Genomic DNA, 10,165 nt, shown 5'->3' on the forward strand with positions numbered 1-10,165 from the left:
AACGGGAAGTCCGCAGCTCGTGGTCGTGCGGTAGCGTTCTAGTTTCCCGCGCACGTGTTCCCGGGTTCGATTCCCGGCGGGGTCAGAGATTTTCTCTGCCTCGTGATGACTGGGTGTTGTGTGATGTCCTTAGGTTAGTTAGTTCTAGGTGACTGATGACAATAGATGTTAAGTCCCATAGTGCTCAGAGCCATTTGAACCATTTGAACTGTTGGCACTGACAAAAAATACATTTTTACATTACAGAAAACGAATGTGTGCATGAAAGTTACGATATAAACAGATGCGTCAGATACTGCCGTGGTAAGTCATGGATAAGCAATAGTGGCATAAAGGTAGGGGTCTTCAAAAATTTGCATTTTAAACGCTGTGACGGCACAACTGTTGCAAAATTTTTTAATACTTTCCACAGACAACATCGATGTAATACTCTAAAGAACATCAGATTTGATATACCGGCACCAGCGATGGGTATTCTGTATGACTTCAACACTTCCCCGGAGGTGGTGATTGTGTCGATATTCACTAGAGATCTGACAGCTTCCGGACTATATAGAAAAATACGTTTCCTCCAAAGGCTGCATGCAGGGGTTGGCGGAGGGAAGATGCCCCACGCCTCCCCCCGAGAATTTAAGCAATTTTTTTTTTTTTTTTTTTTTTTTTTTTTTTTTTTTTTTGCGGTCAATGTTAAGCAGACGAATTTACGAATTTAGAGTCTTGGTCAGTGGATTTGGTCATTCAGTTCAGTATTCCCCGAGGCACCTTACTGTGTGGGTCCGAGAGAATGTACTACCTGTACCAGTGATTCGCGCTCCCCCTCCTGTTCGAATTGTGGGCTCCAGACAATAGCCGCGCTTCCCGATCTTCTACAACAGCACGCGCTGTCTGCTTTGCCCACAGCGCGGCGCGATACGCCGCCATTGAGAACAGTCGCCGCTGTTGCTGCGATCAGCTTCTGATGCTACTGCGAGTAGCCTTGTTGGTGCCGTTACTGCCACTGCTATGCTGACGTCACGTGCGACTTTTCAAAGCGGCGATCCAAGGCTTGGCTGGTCAAATGCGCCACAGAGTGGTGTCACGTGAAGGCCGCTACTGGAAAGGAAGTTGTGCCAACGGTAGCTCAGTGTGAAGGGGGACGTTCGTCGTGGCAGTGTGAAGTTTTTTAATTTTGTGCGACATGAAACGAGTTTCAAGAATAACATCTTTCCTCTCTTTAAAAGAGAAGACACCATGTAAGTGGCTTCTTGTGTATGATGTTGAAGAGTGCTCTGTGTTCCTATATTACTTAATTTCGGAATTATTGTTAGTGAAGTAACATTATTTGAGATTAGTCACAATTTTTTCATACTCTCGTCCATAGTGAACTGCTTCTGATGCTGCTACTGTAAAGTTGAATTAGAAAATACGCAAAATTTTCGATATCAGTCGTTTTACTTGATAAGCACGAAGTCTTTTTATGTTCACAAATCATCTTCAGGATCAAACTAATTAATGAAACTATATTTACTTAGGCAGTGAAAAGTGAGCTATCGCGGATAGACGTACTTGTTGATCTAGTAAGTCCTCTTGAGCGAATGATGGTGTATATTGCCTTGAATTTTTCCGAACGTCTATAACCGGAACAGAACAATAAAGTGACTGCCAGCGAAGCACAGTTGATCATGGTAAAGGTGATGTCTTCGGCTCGCGGACGCGTGTGCTAAACAGTACGGCTGTAGCAGCGACAGCTGTGGGGTTCCTCACGCCGCTTTTTAACGTGCGGTATCGAGTAGCTTTACAGGATCGTAATATCCTTTTGTCTTAATAGAAGTACTCCAGCGAATAAAATGATACCGTGTTCCTGTTATTTCTATAGCTCAACAAACGCAACGGGAAGCGCATTGTCGTTTACAATACTCAGAATAAATCTCGTTCAGCTGCCGTACTGGATACGAAAGGGAACGAAAATGGATCTGAGTCGTTCAAGTAAATACAGTAATTAACAACATTAAAACAATATAAACTTCTTGATACCTTACCAATCACTGTAGTGTGCACGGTAGTTCGTCATAAGTGTGCAGAAGAGTGTCCCTTTTTACTGATATGAGAATTATTGTGCAAATGTCGTACACACAGTGCAATTAAAAATATGAAACACCAACACAAATAGAAAGATAATTATGGCAAAGGATAGATGCCACTTAGGTCAGATGTCAATAGAGTCATCACTATTAAAAAAGAAATAATTGTAGACAGGTGTATTGAGAAGGGCGGAAAGAACGGAAAAGATATGTTTTCTTCAGTACAGGTAATATTTAATATCATGACAGTTTTTCTTCTGCGATGTAAAAAGATTGAGTAATTATCTCTCGCACACTCAGATTACACTTTTGTATAAAAACTGAAAAAAGTGCGAATCAGATGCTAATACACATGAAGCACACAACGTATACACTGTATTTGTAGAGAACTAAAATGACAAATATAAACACGATTGTTTTTTGTAAGAAGGTGGTCTTTGCCAGATTTTAACCACTCATCAGAGAAACACAATATTACATTCAGAACTATGGCTTTATGTACCTTTGAGCTGCTATAACGATAAAATATCGTTCTCACTATTTACATTGTACTTCTTTGGAGGTATTAGTCTCAGATACATTATTTTGATAACATAATTAATATGGATTTTGCAACTTTATTCCCACTTCGTTTGTTCAAAAACGAATATCATTGTAAATTGTATTGAAAACAAAAATTAGATTTTAGTATCTGTCAAGACTTTCCCATTGTTATTTTCAGAATATAAGTATACATCTGTACACATATTCATGAAGTAAATGGGAAAAATATAACTGTCAACAAATTAAGAACTACAGTTTTCAAAGTATTTTATTCTCATTTCAGTTTATTTGCTTTTAATTTGCGTGTCAACTCTGTGTCAACAAAAGGCGTACGAGCTTGTTGCTGTGTATTAACGATTATGTAAAAAAAGTAACTGAGACAAAGGTTTTGAATGCTGTACATTTCAAGAAATTTAAAATTTTTTGTCTAAAATAAAACTGTTCTTGCAATTGTTTGGTATTTTTCAGCATCAAAACAGCTTAAAAGGTAGTTTTTGAAGGTTGTTTTCCTTAACTTTCAAGGGAAAGAACCTTTGGTCTTCTTTCTCTTCTACGGAACTTCCCCCAACCACAAAACTTCATTAATCCGTCCCTGATTTTCTCAGATAATAATTTGTATCCACTATCATGTGAATAATATTGCACTTCCTTTTCTACTGAACTGTATACTAGTTTCAACTGTGGGAATTCCTTTTTCGCGTTCGAATATTGCTGCAAAAGTAATTTCCATTGCAGATAGAATGGTTATTTTATTCGTCTTTTATGAAAATATCCTGAATTCAGGTAAATATAAACACTGAAATAAGTGGGTCTGTCATAGCGTTAGCTTCAAGTTCCGACAGTGTCACTGTACAGCACTACTGAAACGCTGATTACAACCAATGCAGTTCCGAAAATATGTAAATGACAAATAGAAATAGTGTTTTAATTCATTTACACAGAAACAAAGTTTGACCAAACGCAAACCAGACGCACAGGAAGGACAGAAACTCATTCAATAATACTGGCAAACACAGAAGCTTAATAGTAAGTAATACGTTTTTCACCCATTTTATTACAGTTGTCTGTTTTGAGAGCCTTTGAATGATATTATTCAACTAAGACCGATGCGCACGAAACGCTGGTGTATACATTCAGCAAGCAGGGGCTCTCTCCGCAGACCTCGTGGCGCAACGGTAGCGCGTCTGACTCCAGATCAGAAGGTTGCGTGTTCAAATCACGTCGGGGTCAAATATTTTTACTAATTGAATTTACTGTTGTCTAAGTTCAGAAAGTGCATTTTTCATGATGCTGTCTTAACTTTCAGCCAAATGTCTGTAGTACAAAATTTGGAAACAATAGCCATTCTGTTCCTACACAGTGCTAAAATTCAATAGAATGCAGGTGTTTTCCGTATTTAGAAGAATTACAACGAAAGAGACGCTATTTATTAAACTAACCAACTCTCATAAGGTAGCTAAAAGACGTTATAGCTTGTCAGGCAAGGATTTATGATGTCACAAATAATGAAAGCCTACTTACAACCAAGAGTTAAAATTCTTGAAAAAGGCTGAAATGCGACCAGTCATCGCATAGTGAAAAAGATGAAAGTCATATATCGTTTTCTAGCAGAAATCATTTCAATCAATTACGTGCAGTTAACTGAAATGTAGCGTCGAAGGAAACCGGCCGGACGATATCGTTAACTTTACCGCCAGATCCTGTAGGAATATGTTTACGCCATATAGGAAACACTGCTCTATGGACATCATTAACTGGTGTAAAAATGTAATGGACTCGCAACTAAAAACTTAGAGTATATGAAAAAGAAAACGCCACGAGGTCAATTACAAACGGTGGTAGTATGACTAATACGAGAGGTACATATCGTGTGGCCCTGTGGCGCAACGGATAACGCGTCTGACTACGGATCAGAAGATTCCAGGTTCGAATCCTGGCAGGGTCGATAATTTTTATAGTATGATAAGGCATTCGATGCCAACTTTACGAAATGTTTCTGCATCAGAGTTAGTAGTAATAATGCTGAGCTGGTATGTGTGCAGCATATCTGCAAATCAGTAGCCACCGGGAACCAGTAACAAAATAGGAGGCGGTTTTTCGGAAGAGAAGTCGGTGAAGTGCATATCCATAGCACAATACCGCGAACACGCCTTCAAGGAAGATTCGCCAATAATACAGCGCAGAGAAAACATTCCGGATAGCGAACACCACCGATTTCTATTTCGTTGCTTAGAAGCAGTTCCGTCCCTGTCAGGCAAACATCTGCGCTCCTGCGGCTATTAAAATAGCTAAAAGTGACCAATACGTGGTGCCATTACAAGAAGTCAACCAATCTGACAGGTGACAGCCAAGCATCCCACCTTAAGCAGGAAAGCAAGACAACAGTTAGGCACGGAAGAAAAATTGTATACGAGTAAGATGCACTACACAGGCAGACATTTCAAATTGAGCGCACACGTATTTTAACAAATCTACTCCGAGAAGTGGGCATTGCAAACGATGCCAGGACCAGTATTCTCGATAAAGTGGCTGAATGATGTATTACGGTGCGTCTCAAAACTAAGGTGGTCCGTGGCAGAACAACCAACTCCGTACTCGCTTACCGAGACAGCTTACGCAACAGACACGCAAACCGCTTGCAATCCACTCGGATGATTTCACCAAGGCTTTTGACAAAGTAAACGACAAATACATTACGACAAGAAGAGCATTGTGGAATCTGTTTTTTAGCTCTGAGTTTATTGGCACAACCACTAATTTTTAATCCAACTCTGCATCACGGATAGAACTTTCAGTGAAAAAAACTACACGCTATCTATATAGAAAATGCAGTCACACAATAGAGGTGGATTTAAAATCCACAGAGGAACATCCCAGAATGAGAAGGCCCGACCAGCTGGCATTTGCGTGGCACCGAGATTTGCGACCAAGTGGCAAGAACAATGGACTACGTCGTAAATCATTCGGGGGCACAACCTACTGTCCCGACACACTTATGTGCAGATCGTAATTTGTCAAAATCAGATCTGTACATGAATTTTTTTCTGTCTCATGTGCATAGTATGAACATCAGTTCAGCGCCATTCTGAATATGGCAGCCGAAGATCTAAACCACCTTTTGTTCTCTTGTAACAAGTATGAATTTGCGAGATAAAATGTATACAGAATTTGAGGTCACTACCTATCCAGTTCCTACAGAACATAATTTCTCTTTTCAGTTAAAAAAAGTGCAAATTCTTGGAGTAATCACTGAATTCGTATCGAAAAGTAACATCAGTATTTAAATTTTCGTGTGAATTAATTTATAACTATAATCCTTGGGAAATGCTATCCTGCACCGTTTTATGTCTCACATAATTTGTGTATTAGTAGGTGTTTATGCCTGTTGAGCATTCTAGCTGGTTCATTGAAAGATCTGCTCTTTTAAACATTTAGTACAACTGATTTTTCACAAAAGATGGTAATTGTAATGCGCAGCTATCAATAATCAGATAAGATAATTATAAGGCTTTACTGACCACATATCAATAACAAATAATGAAACTATGGTGCTTTGCGTCATTGCCTTAAATTCTGTTTCAGAAACTGGCAACCATTTGCAGAGTATCTGCTGCGTTTACGCCAAATATCTGAGTCTTCGTTGTCGCCACAGCAGACATCGACGCCATTTTCCCGTCATCAAACCATATGACTGAGCACCGAGAGAGAGGAGTCAGCTTGTAGAAGACAGTACTAATTTCCCTGGTGCTTTGCGTCATTGCCTTAAATTCTGTTTCAGAAACTGGCAATCATTTGCAGACTATCTGCTGCGTTTACGCCAAATATCTGAGTCTTCGTTGTCGCCACAGCAGACATCGACGCCATTTTCCCGTCATCAAACCATATGACTGAGCACCGAGAGAGAGGAGTCAGCTTGTAGAAGACAGTACTAATTTCCCTGTGGACCCAGTATATACAAAACTGACCTACATTTGTACCAAATGAACAATCAACTGAATTTCTTGGCATCTATAAAAAAATAAAAAAACTGCTAAAAAAAACGTACGACTGGCGGAGAAAGGGAGCATTAGGCAACGATCAATTGAAGTCCCTTTCCGTACCTTTGTGACCGTGTTTTTTTACTACAACAATTTCTCACATTAATAAACATAAAACTGTACATATCTTCTGTCCTTTATTTCTTTGAAACGTTAGTGAGTCATTTCGTGATCGTATATATGAAAATGAAACGAAAACTTGTGTCAATTGATTGTTGTCACTTGCGTTGTAGTATTATCTCAGTCATTTCTGAGTTTTCTGTTTGTCCCTATGGAACCTCGACGAAGTAGGGGAAAATATTAATTTTTACGAGCGACAGATAGACAGTTGACGAGCAGTTCTGAAGACAGGGTTCGGACGACTGGAGACGCTCGGTCGTGTGGAAATCGGACAACGTTTTATCTAATTGTGAAGAGAAGAACATTTTCGTCAATGTCGTGTAGAGGAGACAGAAGCAATAATCTCGACACTGAGAACGTCATTGTTTTCGAGGAAAGGCGAATCGGACGTGGGAAGTTGTAGAAGCCGACTCTTGCATTGCTATTACTACTATTTGTTGTATTCCAAGAGGAAGAATTGCCGACGCCGAGGAGGATGTGCAAGACTGGAAGGTAACAGGAGAAGAAAGATCAAAGTCATGCGAGGATATTTTAGAAGATTCATCGCTGGAGTTTACTGGAAAAATAAAATAAAGAGGCGTCGAACTTTACAGAATCTGCAGCAGTCATGCTACGAGAGCACTATCCCAGGATACCTAATTCATACAGCAAAACAAACAACTTATCTGATCATCGTGAGCCGAAAGATAGAAATGATTACGTTTTATGTATTGGACTGCGAACACTTTTGTCTCAAACTGTGTTTTGTTTGTGTGTGGAGGTCCAACTTTCGATCATTCATACTGGGGAACAGTAATAAAGGGACGGCTTGCTATAGCTATGTAGTTAGACAGTCAAGCAGTCGTCCATTGTCGAATATGAAAATGTGGTGTTCATATTATTTATCCAACTAAGCCCGCCTATAATTTTTGAAACAGGTTGAAGCTCGATTTACACGTGTTCTGTTACCAAACAGCACGACAGAGCCACAATAATATTTTCAGTTTTGTTAAACGCGATGGTGTCCAAAATTAAAGCAACAAACCGCTCTTTCCCCATCCTGTGTCTTAAGTCACGATATGACCATACCAACTGTCAACAGATGTCCGTATGATCGAGTTCTATACGAAAGATGGCAATCCGGTCAATGGACAACCACGCCAGCGATGGCGTCGGGGCACCCATCAAACGGGTAGTATTTCTCGGGTAGTCCCACATCCACAATCGCTGTTTACACAGTCACAAAAAAATGGTTCAAATGGCTCTGAGCACTATGGGACTCAACTGCTGTGGTCATCAGTCCCCTAGAACGTAGAACTACTTAAACCTAACTAAGCTAAGGACATCACACACATCCATGCCCGAGGCAGGATTCGAACCTGCGACCGTAGCAGTCGCACGGTTCCGGACTGCGCGCCTAGAACCGCGAGACCACCGCGGCCGGCTACACAGTCACAGATAGTGCACTATGGCACAGAGAACACGCCTGCCACACTCTCTGCAGTAGAAAGGCATAAGAGGAATGGAAGCAGAACAGTCGCAAAACTGATATGGCCCGATGGGTTCAAGTGAATAGTTCTGTTCCTCGGATGTGGCGAGAGTTTTAGAGACAGAAATTGTATGTCAAAGACCAGGGCAGGGACGTTCATGTGTGACACCAGAAAGTGAAGACCGTTATTTGGCTGTAAGGGTACAACGGTACCGGCTTAGTGCTGCATAGCAAACTGGCTTCTGGCCTCGCAGCATCCACTGGTCGTGTTATATCGAGGCAGACGGTTACAGAAGGCTTCGGCAGTGTGGCCTTTATTGCATGTGTACCCCTGACGCGTAGTCACACAAGGGAACGTCTAGAATCGAGTCACATCAGTATCCACCAACCACTCCTCAAGACTTTCGAGCAGCTCTGCAGAAATAATGGGCGTTATTGCCTCAACATGAGATTGATAACATCATACACAGCATGCCCCGTCGTTGTCAGGCCTGTATTGCTGCGAAGAGGTGGTCGCACCCCATACTGAGCACATTAATAAATTGTCGCAATGTGTGTGCAAATTCGTTACGTTGGAAAAAAAAGAAAGAAAAACGGAGAACATTATCGTTATGCATGTTGCAATTGCTTACATTCCTTATTCTTTACATTGTTTCCTTTTTACTATCACCTGTTTATACTGCTTTGGGTAAAATAAACTCAATCTTGCAAAATTTCTGTTTGTTGCTTTAATTTTGGACACCAGTGTAGTTTAAAAAACAGTTATCGCCCTTTTGCAGTAGCTCAACGATATTCCTGAAACAGCAGAGCGCCGACTCCAAAGACTACGTTACAGTAAAAAGTATCTGGGGCAGACTAGAATTTTTTTCGCAATTCTGAGAAAAATATTTTTTTTGAGGAAACTGAAACCATGAGGAAATTCTTAGGGAAGAAAATTTCTATAGCCTTACTAATAATGCCATCTCTGATAGTTCAAACAACACATACTTAGTTTTCTAGATGTTCACTAGCTGTCACACTCTCTTCAATCGTTACATCTTTCCTTTTGTAGGTGACGTTTGGCTCACCGCGGTGAGCCACTATGATGTGTATAAGCCCATTTTCGACCGTTTGGATGGCTCTCACTTTCGTGATTCTATCGCGTTGTGAATGTCCTATGAATATACGCTGTTTTCTATACTGAGACACACTCTCTCTAAAACGCGTCAGTATCGATATATTTTGTTTTAATTAAATTTAATGAGAGGACAGCGGTTGAGACCTTCAGGAAATGTAAGGAAGAACACATGCGCGGATTTCGCCTGTTCACTGTAACGTAACGAATAGAGGTGTCGAGTTGCGAAGTGGGATGTAGGTAGTGAGCTAGTAGTAACATGTAGGTCGTGAGCTAATAGTAAACCAACAGGGCAATGAAAAAAGCAAATGTGACACCAAGAGAGCAGCTTATTTTAATTTACTGGTCAGGCTATTGTTTTTATCTACAAATTAAAAAACTCGGTTTATGTACTATAATTTTTTGGTATCTATGTTCATTTTACAGCCCTCAACCTCTACATTCAGCTGTCAACAATCCGCCGCTGTGTCGTACAGAACAGTGTTCATACCCCTTAAAACGAAGCGACCGAGGTGACGCAGCGGCTAGCACACTGGACTCGCATTCAGAAGGATGAAGGTTCAAACCCGCGTTCGCCATCCTGGTTTAGGTTTTCCGTGATTTCCGTAAATCGCTTCAGCCAAATGCCGGAATTGAGTGGACACGACCGACATCCTTCCCCATCCTCCCCTAATCCGATGGGACCGGTGACCTCGCTGTTTGTTCCCCTCCCCTGACTCAACCAACCTCCAGACGACAATTAACGGTATTCTACAGTGTGCTACCTGTGTGTTACCCATGCAAACCAGTAGCGTTTGCTAGCTGTCAGAACTCTGCATTCCAT

At 40.9% G+C, this 10,165-nt stretch overlaps 2 non-coding genes across 2 annotated transcripts; both read left to right on the top strand.

Moving 5' to 3' along the window:
* Positions 1–3,761: 3,761 nt before the first annotated feature.
* On the top strand, positions 3,762–3,833 carry Trnaw-cca (transfer RNA tryptophan (anticodon CCA)). Its single transcript has one exon. It is a non-coding gene; the product is annotated as a tRNA-Trp (tRNA).
* Positions 3,834–4,475: 642 nt separating this feature from the next.
* On the top strand, positions 4,476–4,548 carry Trnar-acg (transfer RNA arginine (anticodon ACG)). The gene has a single exon. It is a non-coding gene; the product is annotated as a tRNA-Arg (tRNA).
* Positions 4,549–10,165: the final 5,617 nt, after the last annotated feature.

Source organism: Schistocerca serialis, chromosome 2, assembly GCF_023864345.2.
Source record: "Schistocerca serialis cubense isolate TAMUIC-IGC-003099 chromosome 2, iqSchSeri2.2, whole genome shotgun sequence".
NCBI classification, from domain to species: domain Eukaryota; kingdom Metazoa; phylum Arthropoda; class Insecta; order Orthoptera; family Acrididae; genus Schistocerca; species Schistocerca serialis.